The 16,830-nt window shown below is 39.5% G+C and overlaps 1 long non-coding RNA gene across 1 annotated transcript in view; it reads left to right on the top strand.

Moving 5' to 3' along the window:
* The window catches only part of LOC309642758, a 126,656-nt gene extending 114,849 nt beyond the window's left edge, over positions 1-11,807 (top strand). Inside the window, exon 3 of the long non-coding RNA XR_014253363.1 lies at positions 11,740-11,807. This is a non-coding gene — a long non-coding RNA (uncharacterized lncRNA). The remainder of the gene's footprint in view (positions 1-11,739) is intronic.
* Positions 11,808-16,830: the final 5,023 nt, after the last annotated feature.

Below are 16,830 nucleotides of genomic sequence, written 5' to 3'. Positions count from 1 at the left end.
ATTATAGGTCGAGGAGTGGGCCTGCTGGATCATATGGTAGCTCAATGTTTACCTTTTTAAGGCACCTCCATTCTGTTCTCATTTGTGGCCCTTTCCAAGTTACGTCCCCCTTGAAGTTGAGGGTATGCATTTCTCCACAACAGCTTCAGCATTTATTGTTTGTAGTTTTCTTGCTGATGGTTTTTCTGACAAGTGTGAGCTGATACCTCTTTTTGGTTGAATTCGCATGTGCCTCATAATCCGTTGAAACTGAGCTTTAAAGCATATCCTTTTTTATTTTTCAAGCTGTGATTACCCCTTAGTTCTTCAAAGTGTTCTCTTAAAGTATGTGTCACATTTTGAAATGTTTTGGCCATTATCTCCCTCAAGACATATTGAGGGCACGTTTCATTTACAGTCCTGCATTACTTCTTCCTATGCAATGACCATTAGCACAGGCCTTAAAGCTGTTTTTGCAGGTAACTGCCAGAGGGTGGCAGCCTTTCTATGTTCCCCACCCTGGTAACTAGGGAAATGCCCTTGCGGCCTGTGGTGTTTCTCGGTTTTAAATTAGAGTGGAGTGTGCCCAGACAAACCCACACAAGCTGATGTCTCTTTACTTTTGTTGGATTTTTAAATTTAATTTTTATTTTTTATTGGAATAATTTTCCACTGTGTACGTGGACCACTTCTACTTTGTGCATTCCTCGGTTGATGGACATTTTCATTGCTTCCAAGTGTTGGCTATGGAAAATATTGTTGGAGTGCAGGATTGCCAGCCTGTGACTTTTTTTTTTTAATATTTATTTATTTATTTATTTATTTATTTATTTATTTATTTATTTATTTATTTTTGGCTGTGTTGGATCTTCGTTTGTGCGCGAGGGCTTTCTGTAGTTGTGGCGAGCGGGGGCCACTCTTCATCGCGGTGCGTGGGTCTCTCACTATCGCGGCCTCTCTTGTTGCGGAGCACAGGCTCCATGCGCGCAGGCTCAGTGGTTGTGGCTCACGCGCCCAGTTGCTCCGCGGCATGTGGGATCTTCCCAGACCGGGGCTCAAACCCGTGTGCCCTGCATTGGCAGGCAGACTCTCAACCACTGCACCACCAGGGAAGCCCCAAGCCTGTGACTTTTTGATTCTCATTTTCTCAGGGGATAGGCCCAGCAGTGGGTGTGATTGATTGACTGGTAGCACCGTGTTACCCTTATCAAAGCACCTTCTTTGTGTTTTCATTAGTGGCTCTTACCACGTCCCCCTTAGAATCGAGGGTACGCATTTCTCCACAATCGCTTCAGCATTTATTGTTTGCAGCATTTATGCTAATGGCCCTTCTGGCTGGTGTGAGCTGATAGGTTTTTGTACTTTGGGTTTGCATGTCTTTGAAAATTCATAAAACTCATCATTTTTCTCTGCCGTTTTCTTTTCTGCTCAAAAAAGGAAACAGTTGGGAGTACAATATAACTCTTGAAATTGTCTTCTTGGAAGCTTGCCCTCTGTTAAATTTTTGGTCGATTTTCCAGCCCAGAATTTTTTTAGAGAGCAGGTCTCATTTCCCGAACTGCAAGTGTGGTGCATATTTAGTGACCTTTAGCAATGGGTTAAAAGCTGCTGTTGTGGGAAGTGGCCTCAAGCAGGCAGCATTCCTCCATTCCCAAATCTGGGTACTAGGGCAGCAGAGCCTTTCTGGAAGTCGTGTTCCTAGGTTGTAAATTATATTGGAATGTGCATGGAGAAACCCCCATAAGTTTATGTCTCATTATTTCTTCTTGGTTTTAAAATTTTTTTTAATTGGGGTAAAGCTTAGAATATTGTTTGTCTGAGGTGTACACAATCTGGTTCATTTGTACATTATATATGTCTATTCAAGTACAGATCCCCTTCCCATGTAAAATGTTACAGAGGGTTCCGCACACCTCCCTTCTATATGGTAGGTCTTTTTGAGATATGTATATAATATGTGTTTGTATACATATAGTAACACTAACCTTAATTTATCCACTCCCCCCACCTTTCCTTTTAGATGAGCATAGTTTGTTTTCTAAATCTGTGAGTGTCTTTCTCTGTGGAAATATGTTCATTCGTGTCAGTTATTAGATAACGCCTGTAAGTGATATCATAGAATATAGGTCTTTTGCTTTCGGACTTACCTCATGTTTCGTGATTATCTCCAGACTCATTTGTGGTGCCTCAAAGAACAATGGTTCATTGTTTTCCATGGCTAATATTCCATTGTGTACATGGACCACTTCTTCTTTATCTATTCACCTGTTGTTGGACATTTTGATTCCTTCACTGTCTTGGCTATTGTGAATAAGGCTGCACTGAAGCTTTGGCGGCCTGTGTCTTCTCGATTCTTGTCTTCTCCGGTGAGAGGTCCAATGGTGCGCCTGCTGGATTGAATGGTACCTCCATTTTTACTTTTAAACACAGCCCCTTTCTGTTCTCATTATTGGCCGTTACCCCTTTACGTCTCACCAGCAGGTAGAGGGTACACAGTTCTCTAAAACCCCGTCAGCATTTATTGTTTGTAGACTTTTTGCTGATGGTCAGTCGACTGGTGTAAGTTGAAACTTTTTGTAGATTAGATTTCATGGGTCTAACATTCCCTGAGGTTGAGCTTTTATCCATTTTCCTTTTTTTTAAAAGAGCGTGAGTAAAACGTTAATATTCATACTCTCTTCTGGAAACTTTTGCCTGTTTTGAAATTTTTGTCCATTCCCTACTTCAGCACAATTTTTTAGGGCAGGTGTCCTTTACAGCCCTGAGTCCTTGTGAATGTTAAGTGACCATTAGCTGTGAGTTTAAAGCTGCTCTTGCAGGAAACGGCCACAAGGTGGCATCATTTCTCCTTTACCAAATTTGGTAACTGGGGAAACAGAGCCTTAATGGAAGTGGTGTTCTAGGTTGTAAATTAGAATGGAATGTGCCAGGAAAAAGCCCTTTATGTTTATGTCTCATTACTTGTTGTTCATATTTATAATTTACTTTTTATTTTTTATCCAAGCAAATTTGATTACAATGGTTTGTTTGTTCTAGGTGTGCAAATGTGGTTCTTTCACACATATACGTGTATCTATTCTTCCTCGCATCCTTTTCCCATATAGGTTATGACACAATGTTGAGTAGTCTTCTCCTGGTCTTCCGTACGTCTTTGGTGATTATATATTTCACATGGTTTGTATATCTCTGTTAACCCCAATATGGTAAATTATCCAATCCTCATCCCTTTCTATTTGATGAACCATAAGTTTTTTAATGAATCTGTGATTGCCTTTCTCTGTGGAAATATCTTCATTAGTATCAATTTTTATGTAACTCCTAAAAGTGATATGATAGGATATGTGTCTTTTACTTTCTCACTTACTACAGGTGGTGTGATTACGTCTAGACTCATCTATGGTGCTGCAAATGGCATTGTTTCATTTTTTTCACTAGCGAATATTCCATCTATACATGGAGGAGTTCTTCTTTGTCCACCCATCTGTTGGTGGACTTTTTGGTTACCTCCATATCTTGGCTATTGTAATACTGTGCAATGCAGATTGGCCTGCCAGTGTCTTTCCAATTCTCTCTTCTTAGATTATAGGTCGAGGAGTGGGCCTGCTGGATCATATGGTAGCTCAATGTTTACCTTTTTAAGGCACCTCCATTCTGTTCTCATTTGTTGCCCTTTCCAAGTTACGTCCCCCTTGAAGCTGAGGGTATGCATTTCTCCACAACAGCTTCAGCATTTATTGTTTGTACTTTTCTTGCTGATGGTTTTTCTGACAAGTGTGAGCTGATACCTCTTTTTGGTTGAATTCGCATGTGCCTCATAATCCGTTGAAACTGAGCTTTAAGGCATATCCTTTTTATTTTTCAAGCTGTGATTACCCCTTAGTTCTTCAAAGTGTTCTCTTAAAGTATGTGTCACATTTTGAAATGTATTGGCCGTTACCTCCCTCAAGACATATTGAGGGCATGTTTCATTTACAGTCCTGCATTACTTCTTCCTATGAAATGACCATTAGCACAGGCCTTAAAGCTGTTTTTGCAGGTAACTGCCAGAGGGTGGCAGCCTTTCTATGTTCCCCACCCTGGTACCTAGGGAAATGCCCTTGCGGCCTGTGGTGTTTCTCGGTTATAAATTAGAGTGGAGTGTGCCCGGACAAACCCACACAAGCTGATGTCTCTTTACTTTTGTTGGATTTTTAAATTTAATTTTTATTTTTTATTGGAATAATTTTCCACTGTGTACGTGGACCACTTCTACTTTGTGCATTCCTCGGTTGATGGACATTTTCATTGCTTCCAAGTGTTGGCTATGGAAAATATTGTTGGAGTGCAGGATTGCCAGCCTGTGACTTTTTTTTTTAATATTTATTTATTTATTTATTTATTTTTGGCTGTGTTGGATCTTCGTTTGTGCGCGAGGGCTTTCTGTAGTTGCGGCGAGCGGGGGCCACTCTTCATCGCGGTGCGTGGGTCTCTCACTATCGCGGCCTCTCTTGTTGCGGAGCACAGGCTCCATGCGCGCAGGCTCAGTGGTTGTGGCTCACGGGCCCAGTTGCTCCGCGGCATGTGGGATCTTCCCAGACCGGGGCTCGAACCCGTGTGCCCTGCATTGGCAGGCAGACTCTCAACCACTGCACCACCAGGGAAGCCCCAAGCCTGTGACTTTTTGATTCTCATTTTCTCAGGTGATAGGCCCAGCAGTGGGTGTGATTGATTGACTGGTAGCACCGTGTTACCCTTATCAAAGCACCTTCTTTGTGTTTTCATTAGTGGCTCTTACCACGTCCCCCTTAGAATCGAGGGTATGCATTTCTCCACAATCGCTTCAGCATTTATTGTTTGCAGCATTTATGCTAATGGCCCTTCTGGCTGGTGTGAGCTGATAGGTTTTTGTACTTTGGGTTTGCATGTCTTTGAAAATTCATAAAACTCATCATTTTTCTCTGCCGTTTTCTTTTCTGTTAAAAACAGGAAACAGTTGGGAGTACAATATAACTCTTGAAACTGTCTTTTTGGAAGCTTGCCCTCTGTTAAATTTTTCGGTCGATTTTCCAGCCCAGAATTTTTTTAGAGAGCAGGTCTCATTTCCCGAACTGCAAGTGTGGTGCATATTTAGTGACCTTTAGCAATGGGTTAAAAGCTGCTGTTGTGGGAAGTGGCCTCAAGCAGGCAGCATTCCTCCATTCCCAAATCTGGGTACTAGGGCAGCAGAGCCTTTCTGGAAGTCGTGTTCCTAGGTTGTAAATTATATTGGAATGTGCATGGAGAAACCCCCATAAGTTTATGTCTCATTATTTCTTCTTGGTTTTAAAAATTTTTTTAATTGGGGTAAAGCTTAGAATATTGTTTGTCCGAGGTGTACACAATCTGGTTCATTTGTACATTATATATGTCTATTCAAGTACAGATCCCCTTCCCATGTAAAATGTTACAGAGGGTTCCGCACACCTCCCTTCTATATGGTAGGTCTTTTTGAGATATGTATATAATATGTGTTTGTATACATATAGTAACACTAACCTTAATTTATCCACTCCCCCCACCTTTCCTTTTAGATGAGCATAGTTTGTTTTCTAAATCTGTGAATGTCTTTCTCTGTGGAAATATGTTCATTTGTGTCAGTTATTAGATAACTCCTGTAAGTGATATCATAGAATATAGGTCTTTTGCTTTCGGACTTACCTCATGTTTCGTGATTATCTCCAGACACATTTGTGGTGCCTCAAAGAACAATGGTTCATTGTTTTCCATGGCTAATATTCCATTGTGTACATGGACCACTTCTTCTTTATCTATTCACCTGTTGTTGGACATTTTGATTCCTTCACTGTCTTGGCTTTTGTGAATAAGGCTGCACTGAAGCTTTTGCGGCCTGTGTCTTCTCGATTCTTGTCTTCTCCGGTGAGAGGTCCAATGGTGCGCCTGCTGGATTGAATGGTACCTCCATTTTTACTTTTAAACACAGCTCCTTTCTGTTCTCATTATTGGCCGTTACCCCTTTACGTCTCACCAGCAGGTAGAGGGTACACAGTTCTCTAAAACCCCGTCAGCATTTATTGTTTGTAGACTTTTTGCTGATGGTCAGTCGACTGGTGTAAGTTGAAACTTTTTGTAGATTAGATTTCATGGGTCTAACATTCCCTGAGGTTGAGCTTTTATCCATTTTCCTTTTTTTTAAAAGAGCGTGAGTAAAACGTTAATGTTCATACTCTCTTCTGGAAACATTTGCCTGTTTTGAATTTTTTGTCCATTCCCTACTTCAGCACAATTTTTTAGGGCAGGTGTCCTTTACAGCCCTGAGTCCTTGTGCATGTTAAGTGACCATTAGCTGTGAGTTTAAAGCTGCTCTTGCAGGAAACGGCCACAAGGTGGCATCACTTCTCCTTTACCAAATTTGGTAAGTGGGGAAACAGAGCCTTAATGGAAGTGGTGTTCTAGGTTGTAAATTAGAATGGAATGTGCCAGGAAAAAGCCCTTTATGTTTATGTCTCATTACTTCTTGTTCATATTTATAATTTACTTTTTATTTTTTATCCAAGCAAATATGAATACAATGGTTTCTTTGTTCTAGTTGTGCAAATGTGGTTCTTTCACACATATACGTGTATCTTTTCTTCCTCGCAACCTTTTCCCATGTAGGTTATGACACAATGTTGAGTAGTCTTCTACTGGTCTTCCGTACGTCTTTGGTGATTATATATTTCACATGGTTTGTATATCTCTGTTAACCCCAATATGGTAACGTATCCAATCCTCATCCCTTTCTATTTGGTGAACCATAAGTTTTTTAATGACTCTGTGATTGCCTTTCTCTGTGGAAATATCTTCATTAGTATCAATTTTTATGTAACTCCTAAAAGTGATATGATAGGATATGTGTCTTTTACTTTCTCACTTACTACAGGTGGTGTGATTACTTCTAGACTCATCTATGGTGCTGCAAATGGCATTGTTTCATTTTTTTCACTAGCGAATATTCCATCTATACATGGAGGAGTTCTTCTTTGTCCAACCATCTGTTGGTGGACTTTTTGGTTACCTCCATATCTTGGCTATTGTAATACTGTGCAATGAAGATTTGCCTGCCTGTGTCTTTCCAATTCTCTTTTCTTAGATTATTGGTCGAGGAGTGGGCCTGCTGGAACATATGGTAGCTCAATGTTTACCTTTTTAAGGCACCTCCATTCTGTTCTCATTCGTGGCCCTTTCCAAGTTACGTCCCCCTTGAAGTTGAGGGTATGCATTTCTCCACAACAGCTTCAGCATTTATTGTTTGTAGTTTTCTTGCTGATGGTTTTTCTGACAAGTGTGAGCTGATACCTCTTTTTGGTTGAATTCGCATGTGCCTCATAATCCGTTGAAACTGAGCTTGAAGGCATATCCTTTTTATTTTTCAAGCTGTGATTACCCCTTAGTTCTTCAAAGTGTTCTCTTAAAATATCTGTCACATTTTGAAATGTTTTGGCCATTACCTCCCTCAAGACATATTGAGGGCATGTTTCATTTACAGTCCTGCATTACTTCTTCCTATGAAATGACCATTAGCAGCACAGGCCTTAAAGCTGTTTTTGCAGGTAACTGCCAGAGGGTTGCAGCCTTTCTATGTTACCCACCCTGGTAACTAGGGAAATGCCCTTGCGGCCTGTGGTGTTTCTCGGTTATAAATTAGAGTGGAGTGTGCCCAGACAAACCCACACAAGCTGATGTCTCTTTACTTTTGTTGGATTTTTAAATTTAATTTTTATTTTTTATTGGAGTAATTTTCCACTGTGTACGTGGACCACTTCTACTTTGTGCATTCCTCGGTTGATGGACATTTTCATTGCTTCCAAGTGTTGGCTATGGTAAATATTGTTGGAGTGCAGGATTGCCAGCCTGTGACTTTTTGCTTCTCATTTTCTCAGGTGATAGGCCCACCAGTGGTTGTGATTGACTGACTGGTAGCACCGTTTTTCCCTTTTCAAAGCACCTTCTTTGTGTTTTCATTAGTGGCACTTAGCATGTCCCCCTTAGAATCGAGGGTACACATTTCTCCACAATCGCTTCAGCATTTATTTTTTGCAGCATTTACGCTAATGGCCCTACTGGCTGCTGTGAGCTGATAGGGTTTTGGAATTTGGTTTGCATGGCTTTGGAAATTCGTAAAACTCATCATTTTTCACCGCCGTTTTCTTTTCTGTTAAAAAAAGGAAACAATTGGGAGTACAATATAACTCTTGATATTGTCTTCTTGGAAGGTTGCCCTCTATTGAATTTTTTGGTCGATTTTCCACCTCAGACTTTTTTTAGAGAGCAGGTCTCATTTACCGAACTGCAAGTTTGGTGAATATTTAGTGACCTTTAGCAATGGTTTTAAAGCTCCTCTTGTGGGAAGTGGCCTCAAGGAGGCAGCATTTCTCCATTCGCAAATCTGCGTAGTAGGGCACCAGAGCCTTTCTGGAAGTCGTGTTCCTATGTTGTAAATTACATTGGAATGTGCGTGGAGAAACCCCCATAAGTTTATGTCTCATTATTTCTTCTTGGTTTTTAAAAGTGTTTTAATTGGGGTAAAGCTTAGAATATTGTTTGTTCTAGGTGTACACAATGTGGTTCATTTGTACATTATATATGTCTATTCAAATACAGATCCTCTTCCCATGTGAAATGTTACAGAGTGTTCCACAGACCTCCCTTGCTATATGGTCGGTCTTTTTCAGATATGTATAAAATATGTGTTTGTATAAATATAGTAACACTAATCTTAATTTATCCATGCCCCGCACCTTTCCTTTTAGATGAGCATAGTTTGTTTTTTAAGTCTGTGAGTGTCTTTCTCTGTGGAAATATGTTCATTTGTGTCAGTTATTAGATAACGCCTATAAGTGACATCATAGAATATAGGTGTTTTGCTTTCGGACTTACCTCATATTTCGTGATTATCTCCAGACTCATTTGTGGTGCCTCCGAGAGCAATGGTTCGTTGTCTTCCATGACTAATATTCCATTGTGTACATGGACCACTTCTTCTTTATCCATTCACCTGTTGTTGGACATTTTGATTGCTTCACTGTCTTGGCTATTGTGAATAAGGCTGCACTGCAGCTTTTGCGGCCTGTGTCTTCTCGATACTTGTCTTCTCCGGTGAGAGGTCCAGTGATGCGCCTGCTGGATTGAATGGTACCTCTATTTTTACTTTTATACACAGCTCCTTCCTCTTCTCATTATTGGCTGTTACCCCTTTACGTCTCACCAGCAGGTAGAGGGTACACAGTTCTCTAAAACCCCTTCAGCATTTATTGTTTGTAGACTTTTTGCTGATGGTCAGTCGACTGGTGTAAGTTGAAACTTTTTGTAGATTAGATTGCATCCGTCTAACACTCCCTGAGGTTGAGCTTTTATCCATTTTCCTTTTTTTAAAAGAAGAGTGTAAGTAAAACTTAACTCTTCATAGTCTGTTCTTGAAACATTTGCCTGTTTTGAATTTTTTTGTCCATTCCCTACTTCAGCACAAATTTTGAGGACAAGTGTCCTTTACAGCCCTGAGTCCTTGTGAATATTAAGTGACCATTAGCTGTGGGTTAAAAGCTGCTCTTGCTGGAAACGGCCACAAGGCGGCAGCATTTCTCCTTTACCAGTCTGGTTACTAGGGCAACAGAGCCTTACTGGAAGTGGTGTTCTAGGTTGTAAATTAGAATGGAATGTGCCAGGAAAAAGACCCTGAAATTTATGTCTCATTACTTCTTGTTCATTATTTTAATTTTTAGAATAGTTTTTCCTAGGTGTACACGTTCTGTTTCAATTGTACATTACATATATTTCTTCATGTACAGATCACCTTCTCATGTAAATTATATAGAGTGTTCCATAGACCTCCATTTCTATATGGTCGGTCTTTTCGATATATGTATTTAATATGTATTTCTATACGTATGCTCACTGTTATATTAAACATAAGCATAGTTTGTCTTCTAACTCTGTGAGTGTCTTTCTCTGTGGAAATATGTTCATTTGTGTCAGTTGTTAGATAATACCTATAAGTAATATCATAGTATATTTTTCTTTTGCTTTCCGAATTACCTCATGTTCTGTGATTATGTCTAGGCTCATCTACGGTGCTGCAAAGAGCAGTGTTTTATTGTTTCCCATGGCAAATATTCTACTGTGTACCCCGACCACTTCTTCTTTGTCTATTCATGTTGATGGGCATTTTGGTTGCTTCCTTGTGTTGCCTATTGTGAATACTGCTGCAGTGCAACTTTTGCAGCCTGTGTCTTCTCGATTCTGCTCTTCTCTGGTTATAGGCCCAACTCTGGTCCTGCTGGATCAAATGGTGGCTCAATTATTAGTTTTAAACGCAGCTCCTTTCTCTTCTCATTATTGGCTCTTACCACTTTACATCTCACCAGCCGCTACAGGGCACAGAGTTGGCTAAAACCCCTTCAGCATTTATTGTTCGTAGACGTTTTGCTAATGTTTATTTGACTGGTGCGAGTTGAAACTTTTTGTAGATTTGAATTGCATTAGTCTAATAATTCTTTATGTTTAGTTTATATCTATTTTCCTTTTTTAAAAAAAGTGAGTAAAACTTACCCCTTAAAAAAAAGTGAATAAAACTTACCAATGATCTTCTTGAAAAATTTGCTGTGTGTTGAGTTTTTTGCCCATTCCCTGCCCCAGGACATTTTTTGAGGACAGGTGTCCTTTACAGCCCTGAGTCCTTGTGAATATTAACTGACCATTAGCTCTGGGGTTAAAGCTGGTCTTGCATTAAATGGCCACAAGGAGGCAGCATTTCCAACTCTTGGCACTTGGGCAACAGAGCCTTCCTGGAAATCGTGTTAGTAGGCTGAAAATTAGAGTGGAATGTGCCAAGACAACACCCAACAGCTTATATCTCCTTACTTTCTGTTTGATTTTTAAATTTATTTTTTATTAGAGCAAATTTGATTAAAATGTTGTGTTTCTTCTAGGTGTACAGAATCTGGTTCATTATATATATGTATCTATAGATCTTTGGATCCTATCCCACGTAGGTTATTACAGAGTGTTCAGTAGACCTCTGTAGGTATAGCCTAGGTTTTGGTGATTTATATTTTTCATATGTATTAGTATAGGTCTGTCATCCAGCATATCCTAATTTATACATGCCTCAAACCTTTCCATTTGGTTAAATATAATTTTGTTTTCTTCATCCATTAGGGCCCTTGTCTTGGAAATAAGTTCATGTGTATCAATTTTTAGGTAAAACCTAAAAGTGATATCATAGGATATTTGTCTTTCAGTTTCTTCGTTACTTCAAGTTGTGTGATTATCTCTAGGTCTTTCTATGGTGTTGCAAACATCACTGTTTCACTCTTTTCCATGGCTAATATTCCACTGTGTACAATGAAAACTTCTTCTTTGTGCATTCATCTGTTGAAGGACATTTTGGTTGTTTCCAACTTTTGGCTATGGTAAATATTGCTGCAGTGCAGGATTGCCAGCCTGTGTCTTTTTGATTCTGGTCTTCTAAGGCGATAGTCCCAGCAGTGGGCTTTCCAGATCATATAGTAGCTCAATGTTTACCTTTAAACACACCTCCATTATGTTCTCACTACTGACTGTTACCAGTTTACATCCAATAGGATGCTAGAGGGTACACAGTTCTCTTATACCCGTTCAGCATTTATCGTTTGTAGATTTTTTGGTGATGATCATTCTGACTGTTGTGAGGTAAATGTTTTTGTAGATTGGATTAGCATGTTTTATTAATTCAAGATGTTGAGCATTTTTCCATGCCCACTGCAGGGGCTATCACCTGAGAAGATGAGGATCAAAAAGACAGGAGTTGGCAATACTGCCCTCCAGCAACATTTACCATAGCCAATATTTGGAAGCAATGAATACGTGCATCACCAGAGGAATGCACAAAGAAGATGTGCTCCATGTACACAATGGAATATTACTCCAATAAAAAAAATTAAATTTAAAAAACAAACAAAAGTAAGGAGACATCAGCTTTTCTGGGTTTATCGGGGTACATTCCATGCTAATTTATAACCCAGGACCACCACTGGCCAGAAGGACTGTTTCCCTAGTTACCAGAGTGCGGAACGTTGAAAGGCTGCCACCCTCTGGCAGTTACCTGCAAAAACAGGTTTAAAGCCTGAGCTAATGGTCACTTCATATGAACAAGTACTGCAGGGCTGTAAATGAAACCTGCCCTCAAAATGTCTTGAGGGAGATAATGGCCAAAATATTTCAAATGGTGACACATACTTTAAGAAAACACTTTGAAGAAATAAGCTCTAATCACAGCTGGAAAAATAAAAAGGACATGTCTTAAAGCTCAATTTCAATGCATTATGAAACACATGCAAATTCAAACACAAAGAGGTATCAGCTCACACCACTCAGAATAATCATCAGCAAAAACTACAAAGAATAAATCCTGAAGGTGCTGGGAAGAAATACAAGCCCTTCACTTTAAGTGGGACGTAACCTGGAAAGAGCCACTAAGGAGAACAGAACAGAGGTGCCTTTAAAAGGTAAACATTGAGCTACCATATGATCCAGCAGACCTATTCCTGGACCTATAAACTAAGAAGAAAGAATTGGAAGGACACAGGCACACAAATCTGCATTGCATAGTATTACAATAGCCAAGATATGGAAGTAACCAAAAAGTCCACCGACAGATGGGTGGACAAAGAAGGACTGCTACCTGTACAGATGGAATATGAGCTAGTGAAAAAATGAAACAATGCCATTTGCAGCACCATAGATGAGTCTAGAAGTAATCACGCAACTTGGAGTAAGTGAGAAAGCGAAAGACACATATCCTATCATATCACATATAGGGGTTACCTAAAAAATGATACAAACGAAGATATTTCCACAGACAAACACTATTATAGATTCATTAAAAAAACTTATGGTTCACCAAATGGAAAGGTGTGAGGATTGGATACATTACCATATTGAGGTTAACAGAGACATACAAACACATGTGAAATATATAATCACCAAAGACCTACGCAATACCAAGGGAAGACTACTCAACATTGTGTCATAACCTACATGGGAAAAGAATCCGAAGAAGAATAGATATATGTATATGTGTGAAAGAACCACATCTTGCACACCTAGAACAAACAAAACATTGTAATCAAGTTTGCTGTGATAAAAAATAAAAATTAAGTTAAAAATACCAACAAGAAGTAATGAGACATAAACTTAAAGGGCTGTTTCCTCGCAAATTCCATTCTAATTTACAACCTAGAACACCACTTCCAGTAAGGCTCTGTTGCCCTAGTAACCAGATTTGGTAAAGGAGAAATGCTGCCGCCTTGTGGCCAATTCCCGCAAGAGCAGCTTTTAACCCACAGCTTATGTTCACTTACCATTCAAAATGACTCAAGGCTGTAAAGGACACCTGCCCTCAAAATTGTGCTGAGGTAGGGAATGGATAAAAAAAATTCAAAACAGGCAGAATTTTCAAGAACATAGTATGAAGAGGCAAGTTTTACTCACTCTCTTTTTAAAGAAAGGAAAATGGATAAAAGCTCAACCTCAGGAAGTATTAGACTCATGCAATCTAATCTACAAAAAGTTTTCAACTCACACCAGTCGACTGACCATTGGCAAAAGGACTACAAAAAATAAATGCTGAAGTGGTTTTAGAGAACTGTGTACCCTCTAGCTGCTGGTGAGATGTAAGAGGGTTAAACGTTAATAATGAGAACAGAAAGGAGCTGCGTTTAAAAGGAAAAATTGAGGTACCATTCAATCCAGCAGGTGCACCAATGGTCCTCTCCCCTGAGAAGACCAGAATGAAGAAGACCCGGGCGGCAAAAGCTGCACTGCAGCCTTATTCACAATAGAGAAGACAGGAAGCAACCAAAATGTCCATCAACAGATGAAAGGATAAAGAAGAATTCGTCCATGTACACAATGAATACTAGCCATGGAAAACAATGAAACAGTGCTCTTTGAGGCACCATAGATGATCTTGGAGACAATCACAGAACATGAGGTAAGTCGGAAAGCAAAAGTCCTATATCCTATGATATCACTTATAGGCGTTATCTAATAACTGACACAAATGAACATATTTCCACAGAGAAAGTCAATCACAGACTTATTAAAAAAAAACTATGCTTATTTAAAGGAAAGGTGGGGGTAATGGATAAATGAAGATTAGCATTACCATATGTATACAAATACATATTATATACATATATCAAATAGACCGACCATATAGCAAGGGAGGATTACGGAACACTCTGTAATAATTTACACGGGAAGAGGATCTCTACATAAATAGTTACATACAATATGTAGATGAACCAGAGTGTGTACACCTTGGACGAGCAACATTCTAACCATTACCCCAATTGAAAAAATTAAAACAATGAACTAGGGGTAATGAGACATAAACTTATGGGGGGTTTTCCTGGCACATTCCATCCAAATTTAAAACCTAGGCAAAAAACTTCCAGAACGGCTCTGCTGCCCTAGTACCCAGATTTGGGAATGGAGAAATACTGCATCCTTGTGGCCATTTCCCACAAGAGCAGCTTTAAACCCACTGCAAAAGGTCACTAAATATTCACCAATTGCAGGTCTGTAAATGACACCGGCCCTCCAAAACATACTGAGGTCGAAAATCGACCACAAAATTCCAGAGTGCAACCTTCCAAAAAGAAAACTTGAAGAGGTATATTATAGTCACACTTTTTTGCTTTTTTCTTTTAACAGAAAAGAAAAAGGTGTGGAAAAATGATGAATTGTAGGAATTTTTACAGACATGTAAACCCAAATTACAAAAACCTATCAGCTCACACCAGTCAGAACGGCCATCAACAAAAATGCTGCAAACAATAAATGCTGACGTGATTGTGGAGAAATGCGTACCCTCGATTCTAAGGGGGATGTGGTAAGAGCCACTAATGAAAGCACAATTGAGGTGCCTTGAAAAGGTAAACTTTGACCTACCATACCAGTCAATCAATCATACCCACTGCTGGGTCTACCACCTGAGAAAATGAAAATCAAAAATCACAGGCTGGCAATCCTGCACTCCAGCAATATTTACCATAGGCAACACTTGGAAGCAATGAAAATGTCCATTAACAGAGGAATGCACCAAGAAGAAGTGGTCCGTGTACACAATGGAATATTAGCCATGGAAAACATTGAAGCACTGCTCTTTGCGGCACCATAGATGAGCCTGGAGATAATCACAAAACATGAAGTAGGTCAGAAAGCAAAACACCTATATCCTATATTATCACTTATGGCATTATCTAATAACTGACACAGATGAACATATTTCCAAAGAGAAAGACACTCACAGGCTTAGAAAACAAACTATGCTCATCTGAAAGGAAAGGAGGGGGGAAATTGAGAAAGGAAGAGTAGTGTTACTCTACATATACAAATATATATTATATACATGTATCAAAAAGACCAAACATATAGCAAGGGAGGTCGACGGAACATTGTAATATTTTACATGGGAAGAGGATCTGTACATTAATAGACATACATAATGTACAAATGAACCAGATTGTGTACACCTAGGACAAACAATATTCTAAACATTACCCAGATTAAAAAAAATTTTAAAAACCAAAAAGAAGTAATGAGACATAAACTTATGGGGATTTCTCCTGGCACATTCCATTCTAATTTACAACCTAGGACAATGACTTCCAGAAAGGCTCTGCTGCCCTAGTACCCAGATTGGGGAATGGAGAAATGCTACCTCCTTGTGGCCGTTTCTCACAACAGCAGCTTTGAACCCACTGCAAAAGGTCACTAAATTTTCACCAACTTGCAATTCTGCAAATGACACCTGCCCTCCAGAAAATTTTTGGGGTCAAAAATCGACCAAAAACTTCACAAGAGGGCAACCTTCGAAGAAGACAATTTCAAGAGCTATATAGTACTCACGGGGTTTTATTTTAAGAGAAAAGAAAAAGGGGTAGGAATATGACGAATTTAAAAAATTTTAATGACATGCATACCCATATTACAAAAACCTATCAGCTCACAGCAGTCAGAATGGCCATTAGGAAAAATGCTGCAAAAAATAAACGGTGAAGGGAGTGTGGAGAAATGCGTACCCTCGGTTGTAAGGGGGGGCATGTAAAGAGCCACTAATGAAAACACAGTGTAGGTGCTTTGAAAAGGGAAACAATGAGCTACCAGTCAATTAATCACAACCACTGCTTGGCCTATCACCTGAGAAAATGAGAATCAAAAAGTCACAGGCTGGCAAACCTGTACGCCAGCAAGATTTACCATAGCCAGCACTTGGAAGCAATGAAAATGTCCATCAACCGAGGAATGCACCAAGAAGAAATGGTCCACGTACACAATGGAATATTACTCTAATAATAAATATAAATTAAATTTAAAAACAAACAAAAGCAAGGAGACATCAACATTTGTGGGTTTATCCGGGCACATTGCACTCTAATTTATAACCGAAGAACAGCACTGGCCGGTAGGTCTGTTTCCCTAGTACCAGCAAGGGGAATGTAGAAAGGCTGCCGCTCTCTGGCCGTTACCTGCAAACGCAGGTTTAAAGCCTGAGCTAATGGTCACTTCATATGAACAAGTACTGCAGGGCTGTAAATGAAACCTACCCTCAAAATGTCTTGAAGGAGATAATGGCCAAAATATTTCAAATGGTGACACATACTTTAAGAAAACACTTTGAAGAAATAAGCTCTAATCACAGCTGGAAAAATAAAAAGGACATGTCTTAAAGCTCAATTTCAATGCATTATGAAACACATGAAATTCAAACACAAAGAGGTATCAGCTCACACCACTCAGAATAATCAGAGCAAAAACTACAAAGAATAAATCCTGAAGGTGCTGGGAAGA

This window comes from Balaenoptera physalus (genome assembly GCF_965194825.1).
Source record: "Balaenoptera physalus genome assembly, chromosome: 14".
NCBI lineage: Eukaryota > Metazoa > Chordata > Mammalia > Artiodactyla > Balaenopteridae > Balaenoptera > Balaenoptera physalus.
Note: the sequence above shows the minus strand (reverse complement) of the source record. Positions and strands in the feature narration are given on the sequence as shown.